Source organism: Hippichthys cyanospilos, chromosome 1 (assembly GCF_059441005.1).
Source record: "Hippichthys cyanospilos isolate Australia breed blue-spotted pipefish chromosome 1, RoL_Hcya_1.0, whole genome shotgun sequence".
NCBI lineage: Eukaryota > Metazoa > Chordata > Actinopteri > Syngnathiformes > Syngnathidae > Hippichthys > Hippichthys cyanospilos.
Genome location: NC_142369.1, coordinates 6660829 through 6672912, shown reverse-complemented (window position 1 = coordinate 6672912; position 12084 = coordinate 6660829). Strand labels below are relative to the sequence as shown.

The 12084-nt window shown below is 40.6% G+C and overlaps 1 protein-coding gene across 1 annotated transcript in view; it reads left to right on the top strand.

Annotated features, from left to right (window-relative positions):
- Positions 1–484: 484 nt before the first annotated feature.
- trpc5a (transient receptor potential cation channel, subfamily C, member 5a) overlaps positions 485–12084 on the top strand; it is a 56114-nt gene continuing 44514 nt past the window's right edge. The window contains exon 1 of the mRNA XM_088426446.1: positions 485–939. The gene's annotated coding sequence lies outside the window, so the exon portion shown is untranslated. The remainder of the gene's footprint in view (positions 940–12084) is intronic.

Here is a 12084-nt window from a genome sequence, read left to right as displayed (position 1 = left end):
AATATGTTTTCAGCACGAGTACTGTGAATCCAACGGATTCCAGATTTGGTAGTTAAAATGGGAAGCGAACAGCAATTGCTGAGTTGGGGTGGAAGCCCAATTTTACTGAATTTGTAGATTTTATCGCGCCATAACCTCATGCTGCATTTTGATTTTTTTAAATAATGTAGATAGTATTAACTTGTGCACTTTCATGATGCAATGTTAAGGGTTGAACAAACTTGCCGTTTCGGCTCGTCTCCCGAAAAGGAGCTAGGAAGATTCCACACAACGCCAGCGATACGAATTAATATCGCCGTAAATCCTAAAATTCTTAATCAACATCCAGGAATCGGTGACCTTATTTCGCACCAGCAGTGAAAGCGGTAGGCAAAGCTAGCATTGAATTAGAATTAATAGCGTGAACGCGTGTGCGTTTGTAGAGATGGAGAAGGGGGGAGGGAGGGGGAGGGGGGGGGGGGAGAAGAGGGTACGCAGCAGCCTCTTGCCTGGCGCGGTCTCGCACGCAGCAGCAACACTCCGAGGCGCAGCCTCGTTACCAACGGCAGCTTTGGAATACCGGCAATGTTCCCTCATCACCTGTAGCTGCTGCACGCCGCTTCCCGACACACGCATGCGCGCATCGACGCCCCCCCCGCTCCCCGGACAGAAAGGATGGCACGCGCCGAGCGACGGCCGCGGCCGAGCCACCAGAACCCAGCACCGCTCCGTCCCAGTCCAGGCGGCTCGGCCAGGGCGAGCTGATCCCGCGGAAATCAAGAGGTAGAGGGAGGGCCGGGAGGAGGGGGAAGAGGAGGGGGGCGGAAGGAGATCCCACGGGAAGGAGAGACGTACGGACAGACAGAAGCACTCGGGGGGAAGGAATCCGAGCAAAGCACGTGAGACGCGAGGTACCAGAAGGGACTAATTTGAAGGATATTTACTTCCTTCCCGTAACAGGTAAGACACCTTTTCTCCTGCCGGCACCTGTCATCATCCCTAATTGATTAATTAGCGCTTGGGGACGGAAGCGGCATGATGTGTGCTAGCGCTTTCAAAAAGCAACAGACCTCGCGCATGGGAGAAACTGTTTGGGTTCCAGTGCAGAGGCGGGAGGTGGGTGGTTCACGCGGTAGCTCCACGCCCCCACTCTATTGAGTAACGGCGGAAGGGGGGCTGCAGAGTTTGCGTGGGTCTTGGTAGGCTTTGCGCACGAGATGGCGGTGGAGCAGCCTGGCGCGCGCCACTGCGGTTGACATCGGGGCGCATGTCGGCGCTTGTGCAGGAGGAGATGATGGATGGCGCTGCAGAACGGCCGACTTGGCTGCATACTGTATGAAACCCTTAGTCACCCCCCCCTCCATCAAAAAAAAACATCTCCACCTGCTACGAACACGCATGCGCTAGAGCATGTGGACCGTAGGATTTTACAAAGTCAAATGAAAGACCGCAAAACCCTTTGAAAGGCTCTCAAAGTCTATATGGTAAAAACTGCACCCAAACGGGCTTTTTATTTTGCTGGTTCCATTAAGACAAGCTTGTAAAAGCTGGAGAAACCTATTGGTTGAGACAGCATGCAGACAGCCTGCAGGGGGCGGAGACATTACGTTCATTAAATGAATAATGTCTTAGCTGTCTAGCTCTCCGGTTCAATGCTGGCGTTTTCTTGGTCGGATTCGCGCAAATCTGAGTCAGTTTCACATTTCACATCCAAAATCAGTACCAACTCAAATTCCTTCAATCCATTGGTAGTGACTGAAATTTGTGAGACTAACTTGCTAAGTTTCACGCTGTAATGATAACGGTCGAACAAACATCTCCTGAAAAGTGATGATTTGTAGACGTGAGGAATATAGAAATCTATGCTAATTAGCTAATGCGTATGAAACCCCAGGTAAAAACATCTAGCCTAGCCTAGCCTAGACTTCTTCATATTTCTTGTTTATCTTCAGCTTTGTTTTCATACTAATCATCTTCTTACTTCTACCTTTAAATTCACTAGCAATCTTGGGACCCATGGAAAAAGAATTGCAATTTGAATTAAGCACTAAAATGCACAATAAATACAATATTGTACACACTCACACGAGATCAAGTCTTTAGCATATTGGCATTTTAGCGACACCGTGACTCTGACCAATAGCAGATGAGCATCTTAGCGACGCTGACCAATAGAAGACCGGCGTTTAAGTGACGTATGCAGTGACGCATGTCGTGATGTATGAGCGCGGTGCCACATACGCACACACACTGACCACCAAGTTTGAATTTTGTAAGTGTCGTTGTTGCCCTAAAGCGAATTTTTTTTTGTAAAGATGGGATAAAAAAAACCTTGTATTCCACTTCGTATCATGAAAAAAAAAAAACGTAAGCCAGGGATGCCGTAACCCGGTGGTCCACTGCATTTTGAATATTTGTCACTTTGTTGTTTGCTTTGGCTAAGTTTCACAATGATGGCTCTTTCATCCACTTGCTATCCAATTTTATGTTGTCCGTGTCATGGCATGATCAACCCTGAGCTTTAATCTACAAAATGATTCTGTAATGATACCATTTTAAGCCCTGATGCGCCGGCTGCACTGACGATATTTCCACCTCTGTTCCCCAAACTATTCAAAAAGCTTGCTGTAATAACAATTGGTGAAACCAAAATACGTTTGCAATTTTTCTTAATATACCACATATCCTCCTGAGATGTATGTTGTGATGGAGAAAAATATATGCTAGTCATTTAAACACGTGTACTATCATTTATCGTGATTTTTTTTTTTTGAGGGGGTGGTAGAAGGTTTGAAGTTAGTGTTGAACATATGACTTTTGTATCATGTTATGATTGTGTAACTTTTTTCTCCCCAAAGGTTAGCGAAGGGAGATCTGTGACCATTTGGGGATTTAAGAAAACAACCTGAACTAAAATTCCAGAGTTTGTAAAGCAGCCCCCGTTTTAGGAAAAAATAAAAACCCAGGGGAGTCAAGCACTGGTCATAATGGTTTGGTCTGACAAGGCAAGACAAACTGACTCAGTTTGTGTTCTTTACCTTCAGTCTCTCTTATGGATAACGCTGACAATTTCTGTCCACCGTAGTGGACATTTGTTTTTACCTTCTATATATTTTTGACTCACTCAAGCTAACCTACAAAGTCCCAGTGTATCCAGTAGAGGATATCCTGGACTTTACTGACTAGCTGAGAGAAAATGGACACAAATAAATACGCTGGGTCTCAGGAGAGTATATTTTTCCTTCTCAAGACCACAGATGCACTTTAAGAGGTTTTGTTCGCATTTTCTGATAATAAGTCCGTTTTTTTCTTGCTGTGGGGGATCAAGGGCCTTTTTCTTGGAAAATCTAACCCCTCTGAGAGATAAGGCGGCCTTGATCAAGATTGTTTGATCGTAATGATAAAATAGTCTGGTCAGCAGTATTTATATGTAATGTTAAAGAAGACATTTTGGACCCTGCTAATTATCTTCTAATTAGCAGCACACAAATGCACGCGGATGTGAAATATTGAGCGTCTCTTCGTTTTACGCTTCACTCCAAAAGGTTTATGTAGGTCGTAATGATCCAGACAATGCTGCCACCTTTTTATGTACGTAATCAAGAGTGGGCCTGATTGATGAAACTGATGGAATGGAATAAAAATCGCAGGTGTTTCGTAAGTGTGGCCTGCTGGGATGAATGCATACAACCCGTGCACACTGGAAGTGCATGAACATTGGTAACTATTTAAAATTGACTTTTTTTTCAAGGTAGTTGGCTGGGTGCAGCTCGGTAGAAAGTTTCAGAACCTTTACTTGCTTTTTTCGGTGTGCGATGGTGCTTGTCTCTGACCCCTGTGGGTGAGGACTTGTTTTGAAGGCTCTCTCCTCCCATCTTTCCTCTCTCGCTTGCTTTCTTCCTCCTCCACTCGGCGTTTTGTTGTTTTCTCAGATAGATGGAGAGCAGAGAGAGAGGACGGCTTTGTGCAAAAGAACAATCCGCATTTCCCTCTCACAGTGGTTCTTCTTCCACAATTGCTTCTCTCGCAGCCTCCTTCATTTTTCATTTGGACTTCATGGTTATGCTTAATACTCAAAGGGTAATTTTGACTGTCTTCCAAAAAAAAAAAGTGCCATTAAACCTTTTAGAAATCAAGTGGCATCTTAAATAACATTGAGGAAATGTATCTTTTATTATCATATAAATTATATTATATTTATTTCGCCATTTTACCACATGTGTATCATGCAGTCAGCTGTCAAGTTGAATTCAGAACAATTGGACTTAAAATGTAAAATAATCTGTATATTTCGCTGGTGTCAGGCCAAAGCCTCATAAATCACATTTTGGCAAGCTTCAAATTTATTCAGTCCACACATGCGCGTGTGTTGTTTTTACAAATGACTGGCCAATGTAAAATGTTGAAAATGGCTTGCTAACTTTCACAATGTAATGCTAACTGTTGAACAAACGTGCCATTTTGGGGGTCCTTGATAAGGGATGATTTGGGGTGATACGAAAATTCCGACTGATGTGCCAATATTTATAAAATGACAATCAATCAATAATATTTACATGTTAAAAATGATTGGGTAAAAAAACTTGTGAGTCAAAAAAACCCATACAATATTTGGATCAATTTATTGGGTTATTTGATAAGAAACCCAATTTTTGATGTTGTCTAATACAAAACTGTATTTTTTGGGGAGCAAAACAGCCCAGAAAAAAATGGGAAAAACGGATCAAATATTGGGTCAGTCCTTTTTTGACCCATAATTGGGTAATATTTGACCCAATTGTCTTAGATCATACTCTAAATAATTGCATCCTCATTGGATTATATTTCAACCCAAACATTTTCAAAACAGTTGGATTAAAAATAACCCAATTATGGGTCAAAGAACCACCAATTTATGTCAATTTGACCCAACTTTCGGGGTTTTGAATAAAACAACCCAATTTTTGATATTCTTTTACACAAAATGACACTTTTTTGGATCGTTTGTTTGGTACAGAACAACCCATAAAGTAGCTTTGTAAATGCTTTTAAAGCATAATAATTAAAGTTATTTTTAATATTTTTTTCCTTCACCCACTCAAATTGATCAGTGGCATCACTTCTATCCATACATATCTAGATTACATTTATTAACATGCACAGAAAAATTGAAAAAACGGTATGGTCTGTCTTTGTGGTCTGCAAAGTGACGATGACACTTAATGACATAGCCATTAACTGGTGTCTACCGCCACCTACTGTCTTGGGGTGAAACACAAGTCAACAAAGAATTTTCCGTTTGCTGACAGTTTGACCGCTGCTCAACGGAATGTTGCAAAAATGACAGGAAAATCAATGTCAAATATCCAATTAACATGTATCTCAAAATTGGAATTATAATGGTTTTACTGTATATAGTCCAAAATTTGGACAATTATTACGTTTGTACACAAAATTACGCACGTCCAGCTACAATCACATAGAAGTGTCAGAATCATTGCCATTTTAAATTTGACATGTTTTAACCATCTGCTGGAAATTTCAGCTCCCTCGTGTTTTTTTTTGCCCATTGATTCTTTTACGTTATCATAAAAAAAATAAAGGAATTTCAATCATTTGTAACATAATGCCACAAGAGTGGTTCCAAGAGCACCGAAAACTACATTTAGAAAACCGACAAACTACTAAATTTGGATGAAGTACTCATTATTTTCCCAAGTCATCGAGAGACACGGCAGAAGGATGAAAGAACCAAAATGCGGCGCTGGAGACCGCTGCCCAGACCCTAGAACATCTACTCTTGCTCTCCCACTTTTCTCCTTGATCTAACCTCATTTCCTCATCCCTTTCCGTTACTCTCGCACCCAATATTATCTGCCTGTCACCTTTCAAACTCATTCTTTCATTTCCTGCTTCCTCGTTTACCCCCCCCAAACACACACTCACATATATACACACACACATCCCCGTGGCGAAATCGGCTAGGTAGCTGGGGCTTGTATCGCCGCGCTGATACCAAACAGGTTCAGATAGAGGTTAAGCCGGTTTAATCGCGGCGCCGCCTCCTCACTTCAATTTCACTCCCCTTTCCGCATCCACTGTCGGGAAGCATTAGCTAATTCAATTTTGGAGCAGGAAATATGGTGGACATCAGGATGCCAGCAAGCGTCATTAGGCATCCAGAAGGACCGCGCCGCGCTTCCGTCACAAGGCCGCGACCCGAAGGTCGCCGAACCACTTTGGGCCGCGATTAATACCTTGTCACTTTCCCGCGACTCAAAAATATGACTTTTGGCCAATATTGATAGGGAACAATTAGGTTTTTCATAGGGAGCTTTATGAGAGGGGGTTTATGGCTTTTTGGCTTCTGCGGCGGTTCTTCAGTCCTGCAGCTAATGGACTTCTGTAATCAAGCGGTGCCGCTCTATCAGTGATGTCACGCGCTGCCTCGGCGAGGACGATCAAAGTCAAATTTCACAGCGAGAAGACATTGATGCGGCAAAAAAAAAACAGTTGAGGCGCTGATGCCTCGTTAGGATACGCATCCACGCATCCTTGTGATCGCGTCATGGACGAGCGTGCGGAGAATTTGGTCTAGACGCGGGAGTGTGAGAAGGAACCTTTGACCGCCGCGCCGAGTGACTGACACTGTGTGACTCTGACTCATTCGGAACAGAATTGTGTCATGTCTCAGAAGACGGATGAGCGGCAACTACGTCAGGAAACCATAAAAAAATGGCCGACGGCATCACAATGAGTTGACTTCCCGCCATTGGCGGAGGGGGGGGGGCACTGCGGCCACCCCTTGATACCTGGGGGAAAATATCGTGATGCTTCTGCCATTTTCACATGGATACAGTAATCAAATACTTAATAAGACAGAATATTAATTGAATATATATATAGAATATATATTATTATTACCAAAAATACAAACTATTAGAGCTACAGCATGGCAGGCTTGCAAGCGCGTCCCATTCGCAAGTCGTAAAAATGAATTGTGTGAAAAACTCCTTCACACGCTACCACAATATTTTTCAATGTCAACTGCATGCATTCAGATGACTGCAAACTTTACAAATATTTGTTTAAAGTAAAGAGTTCATGTAAAAATAATTACTTTCACACTAAAGCAAGCTAACTATGAAAGAGATTAAGGTATTGTTCGATACTCAGTTAATATTGGTGCAAGTATCACCGATCCTAAATCCATTTCTTCCATGAAATAACTTATTTTGTTTCCAAATTAAATGTTGAGCCCCGAACAATAATATTATTAAAATTCTACAATTAGCACGAATAAAAAGAAAAAACGAATGAAGAAATATGGAAATGCAGACATAAAGACCGGAATCAAAGCAGGACTACACTTCAATAAAAATGAAAATTGGAAATAAATATATGTAAAACTCAATAAACCGTGCTCCAAAATAGCATGTCAGGCCATTAATTCTGTCCTATGCACTTAAAGGGGATCGCGTGAAAGTCCCATGAGAAACCAAATTACTAAATAAATGTTAAGGATTGATTCTAACTCTTTGCTAGTGAAATGATACCGATATTGACATAAGTATCAACTCTACTGGATACTGACTTGGATCAATCCAAACAGCCCTGAAGCAAACACCCTGCTTGAAAAGTCATTATTTACTTTCTCATCATCCACAGTCATGGCTTCCAAAAAAAAAAAAAAAAAAACACAAAGCAATCCCTCACTAATCTTGCACTCAAGCTTATATTACAAGCAGCAACCAAAATACAAAGCAAAATGCAAAAATTCGTCGGCCATGTGTGACAAATGATCATTGATTGGCTAGTAAATTAGGTAGCTAGAATACTATGAACTGGTACACAAAAACAAAATTACTGCAAAAAAAGACATTGACGAGTACAGTGGTTTTCAGCAAAGTACCGTTTAACCGTTTAAGCATTTTTGGATTAAAAACAACAACAAAAAAAGACTTAAAACATGTCATCAGTGTTTGATTTATTAAACTTTAGAACCCTTACTTTAGAACATAAAGTGTTCACTTTTGGATCATAGATTATGGAGCTGTTATCAAAAAGAATTAATTTACGGCAATTATTATTATTATTAATAATAAATATTTGTCCATGGAAAAAAATAATCAATATAAAGTGTCAGACAGAAATAATTATAAATAATTAAGTGTCCACGGAAAATTATGAAACAAAGAGCATCCTCTTTTGGGTTCACAAAATTAAATCATTGACTTAATTATCGATTAAAAAATTATCCACAAAAAAATAACCAACATAAAGTATCAGACCTGTTTTGAAAAAGAAATAATTATGAATACATATTTGAAAATATTCAATTTAAAGTGTCCTCTTTTGGGATCATGGTAGAGATGTGTTCACAAAAATAAATCACAAACTTGACAGGTTAGCCAATGAGAGGTGGCACGGGACAAGTTGGGTCAAACCATTCTAGTATGGGGGAGAATCGGGGTTAAAAATAAAAAAAATCGATAACCTAGTGAACATATAATTTGTTTTATGAATTTATATTTTCCTGAAACATTTAATGAGCTCAATAACTATTTTCAAAGGATCATTGCATATTTGTTGTATTTAAAATCTGGAGTACCCCTCTGGAACTCCTTCAAGCACCCCAGGGGTACTCGTACCCCCATTTGACAACCGCCGGCCTAGTAGATTACCCCTGAGCAGTATTTTCTCCAATCCTTTGATCTTTCCATCCAAACTATTTCACATCAAAGGTAAAGCATTGAAAGAAGGCGCTAGATAGCTGAAATGTCAAAGTTCAAAATGGCACGACCATTCAGTTATCCCATTGTGCCATCCCTTGACCCCAAAGGACACAAAAATGATCAAAATACTGCACAAGGGTCCAAGACAGCTTGTTTGTTCTGGGTAGGTGTGATCTCTATTTCGTAAAATCCTACTTGTGGTTGGTTAAATAAAGAACTAAAAAAAAAAATGATCTGCTTCTCCGCCATTGGTCGCTTGGAAACGGTCAAAGCAGGTAGGCATCTGCTTGCCGAGGCAAAAACCCAAGCGGCGGTTTTTAAAAGTTTTTAAAGTACATACAAAGCAGTAGGATGTACGTCGTTAACATAACGTGTGACCCCCGGGGGGAGCTTGCCGCATATCACGCTTTACGACGCTGGCGTGCTGCCATTTCCTCAAGAGGGATCAATGAGAGTGTTAGCCTCAAGGGCGCGAGGGACAAAAAAAAAAGATCTCAAACTAATTTCATCATCGACTGCTTTTTTGCTTCACTGCAACACAACAACCCTGACTGAGTTCCGCCTGCTAAGAAATAAAAAATAAATAAAAGGCCCTGACATGGTCCAATTGTGCTTTTTTTTTTTTTTCAATAAGCTCAGTTTGGTAAGCAAGGCTTGAAATGAGGCGATTTTTTTCAAGTGGATGATTCACTCCAGTAAATATACACTGCATTCCAGCTGAGGCCATCATTTGCTTAAGATTTTAAATGCAAACAAGGGGCAATCGCCGTTACGTGTTGAGCTAGGCTACACAGTCTGTTATCGTCCTGCTGTAAACTTGTTGTTTCTGCAGTTAAATGTACATCGGTTCTGTTAAATGTCACGGGCTGATAGTGACGGCAGATAGTGGAACGAGTGCTAGAATGTAGCACGCGGCAGGAAACAGAATGTCTCAAGACAGGGGTGTCCAAATTTTTTCAAAATGAAAGGATGTCAGGGCCCCTTAAAATTATGTGACTACTGTATTGGTGATTAAACATAATATAATCAGTCAAAGAACCAATTACAATATATATAATTTCAGCCAAGTACCCCTTAACTAGTGTAAAGCATTTTGGGGTTAAAAAAAAAAAAAAACTTAAAAGATAACATCAGTGCCTGATTTAACTTCAGACCCTTTCAAACTTTATTTGTACGGCCGCTCCTTCCCAAAAAAAAAAAAAATCAACCTAAAAGGTCCTCTTTTAAATCAAAGAAAAAATCTGTTATCAAAAAGAAATAATTATTACCGTATTTTCCGCACTATAAGGCGCACCTAAAAGCCTTTATTAAAAAAAAAAAAAAAAAAAAAAAGCTGATGGTGTGCCTTATAATCAGGTGCGCCTCATATACGGATCAAGATTGAGTTTGGGATTCATAGATGGGGAATGAAGTGATAAAGTAAGCTTTACCTGTTTCTTTTGAGTGTTTACAGTTGAACAAGGTTGCTCATATTGACATTGACTTATTATGCTATTGAGAGTTATTATTGTTATTACTTTGAGTATTACTATATTGTGATTGAAAAAATTTTAAAATATGTCATTAATTGGGGGTGCGCCTTATAATCCGGTGCGCCTTATATATGGAAAAGGTTTTAAAATATGTCATTAATTCAGGGTGCGCCTTAAAATCTGGTGCGCCTTATAGTGCGGAAAATATGGTAATCAATATTTTTTCCACAAAAAAAGAATCAATATAAAGTGTAAAAAACAAAAAATAAGATGAAATATCAATAAAAAACATAAAAAATAAAGCGTCCTGTTTTGGGCTTACAGTAGAGATCTGTTCACAAAAATAAATAATTAACTTATTTATTAATAATATTTGTCCACAAAAACTAATCAACATAAAGCGTCAGACCTGTTTTCAAAAAGAATGTTTAAAAAAAGGGCAATAAATTGACATTTTTGACCAAACATGATAAAAAAAAAAAATCGAGATTAATAATCGTGATTTCAGTATTGACCAAAATAATCGTGATTATTATTTTGGCCATAATCATGCAACCCTCGACGCTAGTTATCAAAACAATGAATCCATCATCAATTCATTTGAAAATGAATTAGCTGTCGATTAATCATTGCAGCTCAAATTGCAAAGTCACAGCTGCGGTATTAAGAGGGAAATTAAGTCTTCTTTTTCCGCGAGCTCACAGCAGCGAAAAGTGTAAAGTGAGAGGTTAGTGTTGAGGAACACTGTGAGCTCGTTAAGTTTACAAGGAGGGGCGACACTCATTACGACGCAGTGGCTGGATCTCCAGTAGTGGCTCATAAAAAAATAAAATAAAATAAAGTCGCGCCGCCGCAGATCAATGAACGCACCGGAAAGCAGCAATGGACTCGGCTTCAAACCTCTTGTCGCAAAGATGACAATCGGAGCTGAGCTCCGGGCTATTTCCCGTTCAGGGGTTATCCCCTCGGTTGGTACTTGTTGCTCAATCTCCTCGCGGACGCCGTCGGTAACCACTGCGGTTGTAAGAACGCGGAGGATTAGCTGGCGCTGGAGTTTGGCGCCACCCGGGAGCTCATACGGACCGATGAGTACTTTCCAGGTTGATGTGGCGCCGCACTTGAATATGTCAGTGTGTCCTACAAGTAATGAGCAAGGCTTATTAGAGTCCACTTCCTCTATTAGGCCAGTCTCATCTGGCTTCTTTTATGTTTCATTTCCTCGATGCACCCATGTCCTTTTTGACTCTCGGACCGCTTCGAGATGCCATTCGTCTTTCCTTAAAAAAAACCTCGCAGCGGTGAGGTTTTGGCGACGTGCCGCTCGTGCTGACACGCTCGATTGTCAGGTTCTGGCAACCTAGAACGTTTAATAAATGACACACGTGGAAGGAAGACAAAAGGCTTTTGATTTTTTTTGCTCGCGAGGAGAACGGACAGAGACGTGTTCCACAGTTCCAGATCTAACGCTCTTGCAAACCCAGTTTTGCTGAGCCCTTTCGATTTATTGATTAGAGTGGTCCAAGTTACATAAAGTCACCGCTCTAAAGGATTTTGGGGGAGCACACACAGCAGCGACGCTACAATTAATATGCGATGTGGTGTGTGTGTGCTATAATATCAGTTATCAGTTCATACAGTGCCTACTATCTTCTCAAAGAACATAAAATGCCATCCACAGACCGTTCTGGCCTGTGGTGAGGTCACGGTGTCTTTTTTGTTCTTGTGCTCGCTGCTTTCACAGATAACTTTCTCTTTCATGATTCAAACAAGGTTAAACTCCTGAATAAATGCTTTGCGATACAATAAGAGTAAACATGGGATAACCTATGTACGTTTGTTTGGGCCTCCATGGGGGGCGCGAATGAAGGATCAGGCTTAAATGTTATCACTTTCGTTAAAGGTGTGTTTATGTTGCTTTT